Raw genomic sequence first — 14761 nt, 5'->3', positions numbered from 1 at the left:
TGCAGCTGTAAGGAGTCCATTCCACCCAAAACAGTTAAAATCTTTTCTATAGCCAAGTGTATTGCATGCATGTTAGAGTGAATGGTCTGTATGGCTGAATGCAGTTACAGAGTTTTCTATGTTGGCAAAAATATCCCAGAGATTAAGTATGAGAGTTATTAAATAACTTAGTGAAATAGAGTGCTCTGAATAAAATAATGCTCTGCTTAGACATGTTATAATGTATCCTATGACATGTAAGCAACCTTTTTATAGACGCTTTGCAGGTGTAAGGCCATTTTGACAGGAAATATATAAACTACTAAAAAATAAGTCATAATTTTGTTATTTTTTTACTATATCAATTCTTCATCAAAAGCGGAGTTTATGTCAGTATGGTGAGTAGTTTCAAAACTTCTCAAGAAGAAGGGTCTACGAGGAAACACACACAGCAATAATCCCTACTCTACAAGAATTATCATTGAACATGAATAATGCCCATATAAAGTAGACTCGCAACAAGAAGTAACAAATGAGCTTCGAAAGAACTAGTTCAGAAGCAGGCAATCCCATTATAAGACATGGAGACACAAGTAACAAATGAGCATTGAAAGAACTAGTTCAGAAGCAGGCAGTCCCATTATAAGACATGGAGACATCATTATCTCTCAGTGATGGAAGATTAAAGGAGAAAGAACTAACACTAAATTCTTGGATGCCAGACAAACTCGAAGACTTGGAGAATATAGAAGGAAGCTACAGCCTGAGAATACAAGGTGTTCCAGAAGAAATGGAAAGTAACATTGTGATTAACGTTTTAACAATATGGCTGATCTTAGATTTAGAAAAGTGCAGACAAGACAGCTGTCCTGGCAGCAAATGGGAAAAACTGGAAGAAGCTGAAATTGTGATAATGGAAAATAACGGAATAGTCTAATAGCTTCCAGTATCTGGGAGGTGTGGTTTAGGAGAATGAAAGCCTAAAGGAGGAAGTCAAAGCTAGAATCAGAGATGCTGCAGTCAACTGGCACAAAGTGTCATAGGTAGTGTGTGACAGAAGAATAAGGTGTACTACTGTATCATACAGAAACCTGTACAGTGAAGGCAGACCAGTAGAGGAAGGTAGTAGTGATGGAAATGAAGTGCCTGAGATGCGTGGTAGGAGACATACTGGGGGACAGACGAATAAATAAACACATCAAAGCAGAAGCCAAATTAATTCCAGTTTCAGAGAAGGTCAAAGCGAACTGATTATGGTGGTTTGTACAAATGTGCAGAAAAGCAAAATCAATTTAGTGAAGAACATTTGGGAGAGATGGGAAGAAAGCATGTGGGGTCAATAATGACCAGCCAAGAGATGGATGGACTGCATGACAAAAGACTTGTGGCAGTCAGGTATGACTGGCAAATAAGGTAGGAATGTGGCACTGAGCTGAAAGAGGTAGCAATAGCTGATGTAACAGAAAAAATGTGAAAAATGATGATGATGATGGTGATGATGGTGATGATCATGATGATGATGGTGAGGATGATGATGGTGATGATGAGGATGATGGTGATGATGGTGATGATGATGATGCTGGTGATGGTGATGATGATGATGATGATGGTAATTATAATTTTATCAATCCTGCTATAGTAGAAACAGTCACAGAGTTTGAGTGCATGAAGAGAAGCTGCTGTCAACCACTCAGGGTTCAGTCTGTGGGCTTCTTACAAAAGTAGGTTTAATGCACTGGATGCTTTTGTGAATCAAGTAACATTTTATACTTCTGACCTTCAAATGTTTAATCCCTCACATTGATCTTACGCTGTCGACAATGAAGTTGGTAAAGACAGCTCATTCTGATGTTTTCTTTTGCTAGAATTGGAGTTGTTGCAAAACTGGATCTACATGATAGTAAGACTCTTAGGATCATAGGATCATAGGAAGTTGCTAGGCTATTGTCCCTGAGTACCTTACAAGCCTAGCCAAGAATAGTCCATGTTCCAACAAGTCAGCACCTGATGCTCCTGTCCAGTAGGGACACAGGTGGAATTCCAGGGTTGTATTTTCTGTTCTCCATCTAGTTATCCAGGTTGGGCTTAAAAAGGGTTAATGAGGTACTCTGCTTGACATGGAGAGTGAGTCTATTCCACAGAAGGAGGAGTCTCTGATACACAAATCTGTCCCACCAACAAGTCCTATTGATGCTACAGACCAGGTTGAGGTCGAGCGTGTGGGTTACTTGAGTGAACCTTGACTTGTGGATATGCAGCAGTCCCATCAAGGCGGAGTCTGAGATTGCATTGTATGCCAGACAGAGGTCACCTCTGAGGAGTCTGTATGAGACCGAGTAGAGGGGCAGGACTTTTAGCCTATCTGTGTAGGGTAGATGTTTGAGGCCCTGGATTCTCCCTTTTTTTTAATTTCTCCAAGTCTTTTGGGTTTCTAATACCATGACGGGAATGGACCCCATTCCTAAGTCAAAGTACGATTAAAGTTCATGAAATTAGTATTGTTTCACTCTTTGATGTTATCCAAAAGTGCTCTTCGCAGCATCCGCAATGTGCCTGGTAATGACTCCTTCTGCAATTCGTACGGTGTTACATGAATTGGTAACATATATAAATATGATTGTAAATTTTTTTTAAGACGAGTTGCTCCTACTACTATTGGAACTGTCTGGGTATCTCTCTTCCACATGGCTCTTGTCTCTCCTGGTGAGGAACCTCTGATGTCTCTCCAGCTGCTGCATTATTCTTTGTGAGGTACATGCTGAAAGATGTGTTGTACTCAATAATGGGTCTTATAAGGGAAGAATATAGGGATGTTATGACCTCTTTGTCCCTGGATGAGATACCCTTCTTAAAAAGGTGGGCCATGTAGAAAGCTTTCCATACAATGGAGGCAATATGGTGGTCAAAAGTCAGTCTGCTATCAACCTGAGTGCCCAAGTCCCTCATGACTGATTCCATGCTTAGGACCTTGTTATTAATGTGATAATTTGTGGGAATATCACTCTCCCCAGAGGAGATGATGATGCATTTTTTGGCATTCAGTTTGAGGCCATGCTTGTGGCACCAGTCATTTGTTTGGATGAGACCCTCTTGGAGGATGTCCACATCACTAGGAGAATTGATGACAGCACCCAGCTTGCAGTCATCTGCAGACTTAGTCAGCCATAGCCCACTGGTTTTGGCCTGCACCATAGAAAAGTATATCCCAAACAACAGAGGCCCCAAGACTGATCCCTGGGGTACACCGCTCATTACGGGTCTATTTGAGATGGCTTCCCAAATTTTGACTAGGTGAGTTCTATCAGTGAGCTGGTTTTCTACCCATCTGGTAAGTTACAGATTGATGCCTAGTTGAGAGAATTTATCTATTATACCTGAGTGGGGAACAATATCGAAGGCTTTGGCCAGGTCAAGCAGGCGGTGTGCACCATCTTCCCCTCATCCATGGCTTTGGTGACAGTCTCAAAGAAGTCAGCCAAATTTAACAGGCATGAACTCCCTTGACAAAACCACATAGTGTGGGATTGAGTGTTTGGTAGTTGCCAATGTCCTTGTTAATGAGATCCATGATAATCCATTCCATGGCCTTGTAGATCAGGCTAGTTAGGCTGATGGGCCTATAATTTCCTGGATTGGTGGACACACCACCTTTGTGCAAAGGGATGACAGTGGCTGTCCTCCACTCAAGTTAGGATGAAGCTGGTACTCAGGCTTTGGTTGAATAGGGTGCCTAATTGTGCCACAAGTTCCTGCCTGAGTTCATGTAGGATGCAGCCTGAAATGTTATCGGGTCCCATGGAGGCTATACGTTTTGCCTTTTAGAGGGCAGTGATGACTTGCTCCCTAGAGATAAAGGGAGGGGCAGGTGCTGGGGATGTTGTAATCTACTGATGGGAGGACAGAGGGGTGAAGCTCTTGCTGAACCTGTCTACCAGCAGGTTGGCTATATCTACAGCATTTGTGTATGTGGTTGTCTTGACCACCAGTTCTGAGCAGATCTGAGTGCTTCCTTTGACAATTGCTGACATATGTGAAGGAGGCCTTATTATTGTCTTTAGTAGATGTGGCCAGTTTGGACTCAAAGTTTGCTTTGGAGGATTTCACTAGTGCTCTTATTTATTTGTTCAGGCTAAGGAGAGATTGCTTCCAGTTAGGCATCTGCTCCTTCTTGGCCCTGGACAGCAATTTTTCCTTTTATTACAGAGTTTATTTTTTGCAGATGTCCACCAGACAGGTTTACTTTTCCTTGAGGAAGATGATTTTGTCCTGTGGGGTATTCTTGATTCCATGCAGCTATGTAAATGCTTCTATAGTACTTTGATGTAGGTTTGGACATCTGTGCCAATTCCTACAGAGGGAGAGGGGGCTGTGAAGCTGTTTATACCTTCCCTCTGGAGGTTGTAATCAGCTTTGGAGACATTTTTATGTTTGACCGTAGCTGGGGGGAGGTGAGGAGAGATGATGACTTTGAAAGTGACTGCTTTGTCTCTTGTGGTTCCAGTTACAGAACTGAGAGTTATGGCCATCAAATGTTCATTAGCTGCACTGACTTCAAACTGCAAGTCTTCTCATAAAAGCTGTATTAACATTTTGGATGTTTAAATTTGTCTGATAATGTTTCTGTTTCACTTGTTATTTTGTGTATCTCCAGCCATTAAACAGATTTTGTAAAACTATTAATAGGAACACGAGGAGTGTTTGTTAAATTTTCTGATGGAAAACATCTTGAATCTTTTATTGTTTTTATCACTGAAAGCTAGTTTTCAACATTTATTGAGATTTTCACTTTCTCTACAGTTGTGCAACCAGAGTTGATATGCATAAGTTGGAATGGATGGACAGTCTCCGCCCACATATGAAGTGCAGGGGTCAGGGCAAGCTATTTGCTGAAAGTGTCTTTAAGTGATATTTTTTTGTGGTTTTGTCTGTTGGACAAATGTCGTTCATTGAATAATCACAAATCCCTGATAAAAGTGCTTTCTTTTTTTAGTGTTAAAACTGGTGTGTTGTTTGATCCTTATATTGTGAAATGATAGTTTGTCTAACTATGTTGAAATTCCCTCCAGTGCTTCTTACATTAGATGCTGTATATTTGAATATCAAAATAGCAAGACTGATTTTATTTTTTTCTTTATTCTTCATTGGACTATGAATGTTTGGTGTAACAGCACGGAATACACCATGACTGAAAGTGTAGATTACTTTGTATTGGTCATAATTATGGTTTGTTAAACTAACTGCTTCATACAGTCTAAACAATTGTAAATATTAGGCAAGTTGTTACCCTTAATGTGAAACACATCCATTATTATGTCACTCCATTGTTTGTTTAATGAAAGCTTTCTTACTATTTCTGTATTTGAAACATTGTGACGATGAACTTCTATTTAGCGCTTATAATGAAGCATCTAATGTTTTAAACATTGCATAGCTCTTTAATTATTAAATGTTTTTCTGTCATAGATATGAATGTAGCTTTTTTCTTTATAAAAAATAGTATGAACAGCAGTTTTGTAGATATTTGTATTAGGTGATAGATATAGGGGTAGTCAGCAAGATTCATAATGCTACTGCAAAGCAAGAAATAACACTCATTGTATGTTGCTATGAGATTCAGTGATGATTAATGATCCATAAGAACAGGCATATCATAATCAAGCCATGGGCAGGACCAGATGGGACAGAAATGTGGTCATGTTAACAGCAGTGGCTATGCTGCCACAAAGTCCACACTACTGCAGTAATCTGGCTTAAAGGGAAAACAGCAGGGAGGTTGTGTATACAATGCATATTCACATATGCAACAATGTGTCTCATAGCTGCAAGATGTGCACTGATGGTGGCCCATACACAGGCAATATACCACAATGTCAAATCAGTTCTTCATATAACTGGGGTGGGAAGAGGAAATAGTAAAGGGAGAAATGGAGAAGAGCAAACACAGAAATGTACAGAAGGATAGGGTGAAAGGTAGATATTTAGAGTTAGGGGAGAAGGGTATGATTTTTGGGGAAGCAGGGGCCAATTTTCTTATTTAAAAAGGTAGAAGTAGATGGTAGTATACAAAGTATACAAAAAGTGTGGGGACAAATGAGGGTATAGAGACACTGTCAGGAGCACATGAGTAAACACATAATTCAAACAAAGACTGACAAGAGAAGTAATGCCACATGGGGGGAGCAACAAGGGATTGACACAGGCTGACAAATGATGGGCAGTTGGTGAATGGGAGAAATTTATGACAAACATGGATGGGAAGTGAGATAAAAGAAAGGGGAACATAATGTTAGGGAAAAGGAGGGGGTCTGAGGGCATGTTGACCTAGTCCACAGGCGAACCTCATTGTGATTTCAGTCACCAGTCTGATACACAACTCAGCCAAGGAGATGCCATAGGATGCCAACATAGGCATCTCAGTACTGGCCCACCACTGCTCTCACCAACCATTGTATGTCTCACTGGGTGACTCTGGAGGACTTCTGCACCACTTTCAGATACGGGTACCAGAGGTAGGTGCAGTGGCCTATACAGAGCATGGCAGCTGCTGCCCTTCCACTACCTGCACGACATCTGATTCTGTAGAAAAAGATACTAAATGCCGAAAAACAAAACAATAAAACATAAAATAAAATAAATAAAAAGTGAAATAAATACAGCATTTTTCTTATATGTGGTACACATTTTCAAAATGGTATAAAACAATCAGTATATCATATTTAAACCACCACCTGTCTCTTTTGGCAGACCAGTTTGTTTGCCTTTATCTCCTGGGGCCCACTAGAAAAAATAAAATGTACAGTAATCAGTATAGCAATTGAAGGCAATGACAACTGCAACTGCTAGGTCTAATGTATAGTGCCTGTGCAAAAATAGACTACAAACAATGGTGACTCTTCCTCCCTGAATTCTTCATCCTACTGGCAGGGAATGTCTGGGTGAAGCCTCTGCAGATTACTGCAGCTGTGCTTGCATCACATGCCAGTAGCTTTACTCAGCACCCCGGCATGTCTCTGCCTGGTATCCATCTTATAAAATAGTCCTTCAAAGCTGCCCAGCAGGTGATCCCTTGTGATCTCTGTGCAGCATGTAGAAAAAGATTTTGCACTCTCTGCTGTCAATGCATGAATCTTGCAAAGTTTAGTGCAGGAGTACAGTAAGTAGCAAGTAGTAAGATGCCACTGAGCAGTAGCATGGCCAGACTTTATGGTCACATGATGCAAATAGACAATAGCATGGGCAGGCTTTATAGTCACAATATACTAGTAAACAGCAGCATGGCCACCCTTCCTAGTAACACAATGCCACTGAACAGTAGAGTCACCACCCTTCATAGGTGCAATGCACATGGATAGTACTGTGCATACCCTTCACAGTATCATGATGCAACTTCACAGTAGTGTATTTACCCTTCAAATTAGCACAATGCGACTATACAGTAGTATGGCCACTTCTCCCAGCAGTGCAATGAGATAATCATCAGTACATCTCACTGTTACAGTGACTGTGAGTGTGTGCGCAGTATACATGACCTTCCATCCCAGGAATATGTAGAAACGAGGATCATAAAGTGGACTATGGGTGATAATGCATCATGTTATAGCCATGATTCTAAAGCAGCCATGGTGTCACCTCATTAGCATTCTTAAGGTCCTATGAGGCCCATTTTGGTGTAATAAAAGCCAGCATTGAGAGGAAGCACAGTATAGTGGGAAAGGTATTAGCACCACATGGGGGCAACTATAACAGAATATGATGAATAGGGCAGGGAAGAAGACAAGATTTAGGGAAATATTACAGGGAAAAAGTTACAAGATCAGGGCAGAGAAATACCTAGATGCATGGAGTCTGCTACAGCATACCAGTTGCACACAGACTGTAAAAGATGTCATAAGAATTCTGCAGGCAACTTTCCATAGGTCACAGACTGAGCTTTAAGCATAATGCTATTACCTGCCACACAGAGTCCACATGCTGATAGTATAGTAGCAGTGAAAACTGTGGGCACTGGCTTGTGGCAGGGACTACTCTTGCAGACACACAGGCATGGCAGGGACTGGTACAGGATGTGAATGTTGTTGGCAGTCATAAGAAAACATAAGTGCAGGTACATTACAGAGGGGCAGATATAATACTGCATGCAAAACCAAAGCACAGGAAAAGTGACAAAGCCGTCACACCTGCTGGTATTCTGCTCATGAGTACCTGGCTTGCAGTGATGACAACATGGGTTTCTGCCTAGTACCATAGAACACCACTTCATTGATGTAACTGCTGTATGTATTCAAAAACATCCACATGTCTGTCCTATATGTACACTGGGAGTGAAACAGCAACAATATGCATCATAAGTCTGTGTGCGCCATTAAGTCATGTAGACAATTGCCGTGTAGCAGCAGCATATGTGCCACATGATGGTAGGAGTGACACCTATAGTCCATCACTACCATATGTATTTTCTCTGTCTCAATTCACAGGCTCCACTGGTGGAGCATTCAGTATGATGAGACAAGATATGCCTAATGCCTAATGGTGGCACCATCTACATGGGACAGTGCAGTAACACAGTGACACTGTCTGCAATGCTAGCTGTGAAAGGTATCCTCCCAGGAACCACCACTATGATTGTCATGGAGTGGGTCTGCTCATTTTGTCGACACTCAAAATATCGAACTCCCACTTCATCAAAGCAGTGGAGCAACAAAGATCTTCCCAGGGTAAGTAGCCTGTTGTGTGAGATGGTGAACTTTGCCCTTTTACCAACTGTAATGCAATCTTGGAGTTGGTATATTTAGTTAAGGGGATGGGGGGTGCAGCCCCCACATTGGGGGGTTAGGGATGGTGCAGTTTTGGTTTTTGTTTCTTTTTGGGAAAGTGGTTACTTACCCTGGGAAGAGCTTCATTGTTCCTCTGCTTTGATGAAGTAGGAGTTCGATATTTTGAGTGTCGACAAACTGGGATTCAATAATATGGGATTTCAATGAAGTCAGGTAGATCCCAAGGGGTTAGGTACACTTCTGACATCCTGTATGCTTAGTGCAGGGTGGGCAGTCCATTTGAACCCACCCCAGATTCGATGGCTACCTTAATCCCTACACATGGTCATTCCCATAGCCATGGCTAACATTCATCTGGCTCCTGGGTCCTGCAATTCCATGCCATCCCTATCCCCATGTGCTGTACAGAGTGCAATGCCATGATGTGTTTCATGAATGCTGATACAATACTACCTCTTCCTATGTGGAGACATAGTAGGATTCCCAAACACACTCCCAGTCCTATAGCTGTGGACTAGTTACTGAATCTTTGGTCTCAGCCTCATGTTTTCTCCTTCACTACTGCCTCCAGTTTGTCTGACAGTCTGAAGGTGTCCGCATACTGTAATTCCTTACACACAACCATGTTGTGTAGCATGGTGCACACCACAAATGTTTTCCTACAGGCCTCCAAAACATACTGAAGCAAGCAACAGAAGTGGGCCTTCAGCAGTCCAAACACATACTGTTATGTGTCTGCAACAGTGTGGTATTATACACCATCTCCACCACAGTCTTAGGATTACATTTGTGGTCATGAGCCAGGATTCTGAAGATCTTGCATCACCAACACACAAGTGAACACCATCATGAGTGGTCTGCATCCTACATTCATAGGAACAAATTATAAAGGACTGTGTGTGTGTGTGTGTGTGTGTGTGTGTGTGTGTGTGTGTGTGTGTGTGTGTGTGTGTGTGTGTGTGTGTGTGTGTGTGTGTGTGTGTGTGTGTGTGCACCTATCAACTAGATGACTCTATGGAAAGTCACCCTGCACAAACTGCTTGCAAAAGTTGCATATACTTCAGATGTGGGAATCATGGTTCACAGGCACATTCTAAATGTTGCCCTATGCACTGCGCATCATCTAGTAGTTGATGGTATGAAAAACCTTTTGGTTAATGTACAGGTCTCTGTGTGGAGCCAGTGATGGCATTAAAGCAATGTGCATGCAATCAATGAAGCCCTGAACCTCAGGAAGATGAGGTACATCACAGAAAGCACACAGTATTGCTTTTCTCCTTTGTTGCCAATAGGAAACATACATGCACCTCCACATGCTGCACTATCACATCAAATAATTTGTATGTCAGTCATGAAACAGGCACCAGTGAAATTCCTGTGATGTCCCGTTATCTGTTATGTTGAAAAGTTCATATAGTCATGATAGTTAACAAAACAGACCTAATTGTCCAATGTCTTAGGCATTCCATGCATCTGTCATGATACCATGTGAGGGCAGCCAGTGCCTACTAACTCATATATGAGGATTTTAGGCCTTAGACACATGCCCTATATGGACAGACTCAAAAAACTCCAGCTATACTCTGTCTCTTATCACCTACTTAGAGGCGATCTCTGCTTGACCTACAAAGGCATGTCTGACCCAGAGCTGCTAGATATGCTACACTTAAAGAAATCCAAATCCCTCCATGCCACACGCTCCAGGGACCTTAACCTCATTACCACAATAAACGGAAGATGCTGGAGGGACAGGTTCCTAACCCAGAGACTTCTCATACTCTGGAACAAATTTCCCATTCACGTCAGGCAGAGCACTTCACTGGTCCTCTTTAAGAGAAATCTTGACGAGTGGGTGGGCAATAGGAAGTTCTCCCCAGGGATCACTTCAGTGGCCTTGCTTAACAGGGGCACTGGGAACTAACTTTGGGCAGCATGATGCCAGGGAATCTTCTTGGGCTTGGCTTATATAGGCTCCAGGGCCATTAGCCTAGTACACACCTATGAACCTATGGTGTCTCTGTCTTCAATTAGTGGTCAACAATGTTAGAGTTGTGAAGGTAATGATATTTTAGCTGCTGGTGGACCTGTCTGTAACATGGTGGGCAATTACAGGCAACTTCATAGTACTTGCTCCAAGGATAACAACTACAAAATGCTGTTTGTCTAATATAGATACAATGCTTAGCATTTTTCATAGTAAATAATCATGTAGAAAATAAATCCTGGCATTCATAATAACTGAATGCTGCAGCTCATCATGTTAATTTTATGTTTCAGAATCAATCTGCCATGTTTAATTTCACCATTTATACAGGAGATACACCTCATTTGCATACTGACACCCATTTGTGTGTCATTCTTTGGTCATTTGCATTCAATGCATATCGTATCACACTATTTTTCCAGTAGCGTGATCTCACTAAGTATGTCAATGAAGTGCCCTATTTCTGCACATCAGTCTTCAATAATTTGAATTCATGTAATGCAGTGTGCTATTTGTTTCTGAATAACACCCAGAATTTATTTTCTGTTAACTGATATATATAATGCTTGTGCCATGCTACACTCTTATAAAATTAGTTGATTGATACATACCAACAACACCAGTAGGTGCATGGAAATAAATATAAAAGTCACAAAGAAATAAATCCAGCTCACAATATTAGCCATTTTCATGATAAACGCGGGCCCCACAGGATGGTATCCACAGCAAATTAAAAATGAGTGAAGTTGAAATAATCCCAAATACTGTTTTTTATTCCATAACAAACTTGGCAGGATGTAACAAACACTGCAGGCCTGACAGTCTGGCTGCAACAAACTCTGTAATAGTTCATAGGTTCATAGGTGTGCACTAGGCTAATGGCCCTGGAGGCTTTACAAGCCTAGCCCATAGGATTACCATGGCATCTTGCCACCTGACCTTAGTTCCCAGTGCCTCTGTCGAGTAAAGCCACTGGAGTGATCCCTGGGGTGAATTTTCTATTTCCCATCCACTCAGGCCAGTGAGGTGCTCTGCTTGACATGTATGGGAAGTGTATTGCATAGCATGGGCAGTCTCTGGGTTATGAACCTGTCCCCTCCAGCATGTTTTGTTGATTGCAGTAATGAGGTTGAGGTCTCTGGAGCATGTGGTGTTGATGGATTGGGATTTCTTTAGATGTAGCATTTCTAACAGATCTGGGTCAGACATGGCTTTGTAAGTCAAGCAGAGATCGCCTCTAAGTAGGCAATATGAGACAGAGAATAGTTGGGAGTTTTTTGAGTCTGTCCATATAGGACCAAGTTTAAGGCCTAGGATCCTCTTTGTGAGCTACTTTTGTGGCCTCTCCAGTTGTTGCAGGTATTTAGTGAGGTACATGCCAAATGGGGCATTGTACTCAATGATTGGCCTAATGAGGGAAGAGTAGAGGGAGGCAATGACCTCTTTCTTCCTGGATGCAAAACCCTTAGTAATGAGATGTGCCACATAGAAGGACTTTCTCAGTGGCAATGTGGTGGTCATAAGAGAAGTTGCTGTCAACCTGTGTTTCCAGATCTCTTATAACGCCTTCTGTGTTCAGTGGACTACCATTGATGTGGCAATTCATGGGAACTGGGTTTTCCCAAAGGGGATGATGACACATTTTTTGGCATTGAGTTTAAGGCCATGGTTCTGACACCAGTTGTTGGTCTCAGTGAGGCCTTTTTGTAGGATGCCAACAACACTTGGGGAGTTAATAATAGCTCCTAATTTGCAATCATCTGCGAACTTTATCAGCCAGAGTCCCTTTGTGTTGGCCTGGACTTCATAGAAGTAGATACCAAAGAGGAGAGGACCCAGGACTGACCCCTGTGGGACTCCACTCATGATTGGTCGGCAGTCTGACTTGGAGTCAGCTACTTTCACACTGTGGGTTCTATCTGTGAGCCAATTTGCAACCCACCTAGTGATATAGGAGTTGATGCTTAGCTTAGTGAGTTTTTCTATGATTCCTGAGTGGGGAATGGTATCAAAGGCCTTGGGCAGATCAAGGTAGGCTGTATGAACCACCTTGCTTTTATCCACAGCTCTGGTGACTGATTCAAAGAAGTCGACCAAGTTGAGCAGGCATGGTCTACCTTTCACAAAACCAAACTGTGTGGGATCCAGAGTTTGGAGATTCCCTATATCCTTGTTTATTAGTTCCATGATGATGTGTTCCATAGCTTTGCATAACAGACTCATCTGGCTAATGGGGCTATAGTTCCCAGGGTCTGTAGTTGCTCCTCCTTTGTGGACAGGAATGACTGTAGCAGTGCGCCATTCGGTAGAGACAAAGCCTGAGGTGAGGCTGTGGTTGAACAAGGCACACAGGTGAGGTGCCAGTTCACTCTGTAGTTCATGTAGAGCACAGCCAGGGATATTGTCATGTCCCATAGATGCTGTATTCTTCACCTTGGACAGTGCTGTTTTAACCTGTGCAACAGTAATATTGGGTGCCTGGCAATCTATTGGTATTGTGCTTGGTCCTTTGGGGGGGGGGGGTAAAGTTGGCACAGAATCTGTCGGTCAGTATACTGGCAATATCTGTTGGCTCAGTATAGGAGGTACCATTGTGCAGTAGCTCAGAGCAAATCTGGGTATTGCCGTGGAGATTCTTTACATAACTATAGAAGGCCTTGTGGTTGTCTTTACTATCTGCCGCAATTCTATTTTCATAGCTAGCTTTAGAGGATTTGATGAGGGATCTCAACATTCTGTTGAGGCTGATAAGGGAGTTTTTCCATTTTTGGGACGTCACCTTATTCTGCATCAGTTTCCTCCTTCTGTTGTAGAGTTTGTTTAAGGAAAGGGGCCACCAGATTGGCTTCCTTTTTTTGGAGGAGAGTGTCTTGGTTCTATTGGGTATGGCGAGATCCATGCATTTGTGTACGTGTTCGTACAGTGCATTGGTATATGATTCAGTGGTCATGCAACTATTATCCATTTGCATGGGTGCCGTGAAGTTAGCCACCTCTGTTTTTAGGAACCCAAAGTTAGCTTTGGAGAAGTTTTTCATGGTGGTTACCTTTGTTGGGGGGGGGGGGATTTCCAAGGTTATTAGTTTGTGGTCAGATCTAACCAGGGAGGAGTTGACTATTGGTGTAGAGCAATGGTCACCTATATTAGTAATGACCAGGTCAAGGATGTTGCTACCTCTAGTGGGGGTACGAACGAGTTGGTCCAGGGCATTGGAATTAATGAATTCCAGGAATCGTTGGGCAAGTGTATTGTTACATGAGTAGTTTTCCAAGTCAATGGAGGGGTAGTTGAAGTCGCCCAGTATAAGAGTGTTAGGTTGGACTCTAATATTCTCCAGGGTGCTTAGGAATGTGGGGTGTGAGTCTTGGGATATAGTTGGGGACCTATAGCAGGCTACTACCTGAATCATTATCTTACCCAACGTTAGCTGCACCTGAAGTATCTCTGATGCGTTATGTTGGGCTACCAGTCTGGTGGTGTGTGCATCCTTTATGAATATGGAAACACAGCCGCCTTTGGAGCTACGGTTCAAGTTTTGGGGCCGAAAGGTGTGGAATGAGTTATAGCCTGGTAGTGCAGGGGTGCTTTCTGCTGCCTTGAACCAGGTCTCTGTTACAGTACAAGTGTCGATGTTCTCCATTTTAAGGAATGCTTCAAGTGAGTGCATCTTGAGATTTAGACTTCTAGCATTGAGCAGCATGACCCTCAGATTGCATTTGTTTGTAGCTGTTATGGTGGTAATTTGATCTTTGGAACACCACCTAAAAAAAGCACTATAGGTGTGGCAAGAGCCTTGGCCAGTATTTGGAAGCCCGGGGTGACAGATGCAGGCCATCTCTGGCAAAGCATCAAGTCCAAAATAATAGTCGGACTGTAACAAATTCTGCAACTCAGCAGTCTGTAACAAATTTAACTAAGCCTGTTGAATTTGTTTGTGATATTATAGGAAATGTAAATATATTTCTATAGATCAGAGAATTACATAGATTGGAAAGTATTTATTTAAGAACATGTAAATCTATAG

The sequence above is a fragment of the Protopterus annectens genome, chromosome 3.part0, assembly GCF_019279795.1.
Source record: "Protopterus annectens isolate FY-2018-M chromosome 3.part0, PAN1.0, whole genome shotgun sequence".
Classification (NCBI taxonomy): domain Eukaryota; kingdom Metazoa; phylum Chordata; order Ceratodontiformes; family Protopteridae; genus Protopterus; species Protopterus annectens.
Note: the sequence above shows the minus strand (reverse complement) of the source record.